The 3,202-nt window shown below is 39.5% G+C and overlaps 1 long non-coding RNA gene across 1 annotated transcript; it reads left to right on the forward strand.

Annotated features, from left to right (window-relative positions):
- Positions 1–633: 633 nt before the first annotated feature.
- Positions 634–1,414, forward strand: LOC103463067 (uncharacterized). Its single transcript, XR_533449.2, has 3 exons — positions 634–660; positions 751–815; positions 1,048–1,414. It is a non-coding gene; the product is annotated as an uncharacterized LOC103463067 (long non-coding RNA).
- The last annotated feature ends 1,788 nt before the right edge of the window (positions 1,415–3,202 follow it).

The following is a 3,202-nucleotide window of genomic DNA, read 5'->3' on the forward strand; positions in this document are numbered from 1 at the left end:
TGATGTCGATAATGCAAAATAACTATAAAAATTGTGACTTTAAAAATAATTCACAGGCAAAGTTCAGTAAAGACAAGATAGAGCAGGATAAGCTGTTCCTCCTTCAGCTGCCAGTCTCAAGTCAAATTAAATTGAACTATAACCTAGGTTTAAATAAATGGTATCCTTTAACACCTAATGTTAGGTCTAAATTTCAAACCGGGGATTAAATAAAAATATTCTGAAAGAAACAAGGAAACTATTTTGGATTAGATTTTGTGTCATTGTATGTCAGCTGGGGGCTGCACAGTGGCACAGTTGGTAGAGCTGTTGCCATGACTGTTTTATTTAAGACAGAAAAAAATCCCACAGCTGTTTAAGTAATGTAGTTTTGTTGTTGTGATGGACTGGCGACCTGTCCAGGGTCCACCCCACCTCTCAGCTGTTGACCGCTGGAGATAGGCACTGGCACACCTCGCGACCCCACTATTGATAAGCGTGTAAGTGTAACCCGGGGTGAAAAAACTGCCCTTAGTCCCGCCTTGCTGCCCCATTGGTTAGAGTGACAGTCAGTCACACAGTGCATGCAGCCAATTGACACACCTGATGTAATTATTTAAGCTTGCTCCAGCTTTCCCCAGTCAGGTGTGAGGGGGAGAGCTGGAGACAAAGGAGCTACAGGTTGGTGTTTCCAAACAATCAGTTATCTCTTTGTTTGTTATGCACTTTTTTTTTTTTTTTTTTAAACCTTACAATATAAAAATCATGTAGATCTGACAAGATCCAGTGAGTTTGGAGCCCTGAAGCTGCCATGCTCTCAACTGTTAATGGAATTGGTGAGTAGTGGACACAATGTTGTTTTGTTGTTTAAGCATGTTGGTGGTAGCCAATGCTAATTGTTGTATGATCTAATGTCTTAAATTCAACATGTTTAAGAAAATGAGATAAATATTACTTTATTTGGTCTGACAGRTTAGATCTATTGCATTTATCTCTATGTATAACTGAAAAGAAAGTCTAGTTAACTAGCAGGCTGGAAATTTACTGGTCCTGTTTATTTTAATACAGGCCAGGTGATCCCYTTTTAGGGTAAAAGATGGCGAGCTTCTGAAAACTGGCTGGAGCCAGGAGAGCCCTAAGAATCACTTCATCCTGGTCTGGTCTGGTCTGGTTGGTATCAGTTCCCCCTCCATCTCACCACTCAGACACACACTCCATTATTCATCTCTTTATCTGAAAGAACTTGCGCTGGGACATTGTCAACTTAAATATCTGGATAATCCAACCATGGACTTCTGAATGCGTCGGTCAGACTTTGGACTGACCAGCAGGGAAGTTGAGACCAGTTGTGCACAAATCAAAGAAGAATTGCCGCAGTACTGTGTATATTTTTTTTGTATTTATTTTGGGTTCTAAGTATGTCTTGTATTGTTCGCTTTAATTTTTTTCTTCAAAATACAAAAGAACTGCTTTCAATACCATGTATCGTTTTATTGATTACTGACAACGGCTCCAGTAGACGAATTCTAGTCTTCTGATTTCTTCCATCCAGTCCTTTTACACTTTAAATAGTGCTACATAAGATATTGGGTTTAGACTTGAAATGTAATCTGCAAGGGGCTGCACAGTTGGTAGAGCTGTTGCCTTGCAGCAAGAAGGTTCTGGGTTCGATTCCCGGCCCCGGTCTTTCTGCATGGAGTTTGCATGTTCTCCCTGTGCATGCGTGGGTTTTCTCCGGGTACTCTGGCTTCCTCCCACAGTCCAAAAACATGACTGTCAGGTTAATTGGCCTCTCCAAATTGCCCSTAGGGATGAGTGTGTGTGTGCATGGTTGTTTGTCCTGTATGTCTCTGTGTTGCCCTGCGACAGACTGGTGACCTGTCCAGGGTGTATCCCACCTCTCGCCTGGAACGTTAGCTGGAGATGGGCACCAGCAACCCTCCCGACCCCACTAAGGGACAAGGGTGTAAGAAAATGGATGGATGTCAGCTGTTTGTAATGTTTCTTTTCTTTTCAACGAATAATAAGCAGGCAGTTTAAACTTATTTTTCTGGTCTGTGGTACATTTACACTTCTCACTACTCCCTTAGCTGAACCTAGCACTGGTCCTACTGTCTGTCCTATCAACTGTAAACATATAAGTGTTACACATGCTACCCCTAGCAAACCATAGGAATATTGTCAGGTCTTATGACCTACTGCACATAAGGAGAATTAGTCAGCTCCATGAAGACGACGCTGTACTAAAAGTGATTTTGGGTCAGTGGTTGTTGGGGGTGGTGGAGTCGATAAGCAACTTCCGCTGATAATGTTAGCATAGGTGTAGAGAGATTTGTCAACAAACAACCCATAAGACTAAGAACACTGCCAGGTCAAACCAACGTCCGACCAAGATTTGCCATCTCAGGATAGCATGAAGGTCTTAACCTCTCCGGAACATGGCCTCCTTTTGAGCAATATGGCTGAAAATAACATGCCCAAAATGAATTGAATGTATCTCAAGAACTAGAGTGTTTATTTTAAATGTTTTGGTATCAAAACAAAGGCAAGACCCTAGAGAATATGTTACAGCTCTAAAAACCACCCTGCCTGTTACTGAGGAAAGCGTATTAATATGATAAACAGCAGAAATTAAGAAAAAAATCAATTTCCGCCTAAAAAAAAACACTTCAATCTATGAATGCTCCTTTCAAAACATGCAGTGAAAGCCAAAAAAAGTAGTAACAGTACACAATCTGACCTTTTACTGTGCCAAGTTTCATGAAAAAAAAGTCTGAGTTTTAGAGAGGTGCTACTAGATAAAAATCTAGGCGGACCTTCCAAATTAGCCATTTTGGCACAATTTGTGCCATTTGAACTTTCTTAGTTTTTATTTCTGTAGGGTCTGTTTTAATCATTCTTTTCATATAATAAATTATTTCATAAATAAGTAATTACATCTAATTGTTTTTGGGGGTTCTTTTGAAAAATCCACATTGCATTCATTCATAAAAAGAGAAAAAAAATAGACAAATTGTAATAGACTGAAAATGGAACAGATTAACTCACAATAACACTTAGAATTATATAACAATGAAAATGCAAATAGCAATGAAAACTAAGTTGTCAAAATGATATGATCACAGGAAAAACTAATATATCTCATAATTACATTACAAAAACTGCGCTCTGCGCTCTCTGCGTAAAACCTCCCAATTCCCCATTCATTTTTTCAAAACTACGC

This window comes from Poecilia reticulata, linkage group LG1 (genome assembly GCF_000633615.1).
Source record: "Poecilia reticulata strain Guanapo linkage group LG1, Guppy_female_1.0+MT, whole genome shotgun sequence".
Taxonomy (NCBI): Eukaryota; Metazoa; Chordata; class Actinopteri; order Cyprinodontiformes; family Poeciliidae; genus Poecilia; species Poecilia reticulata.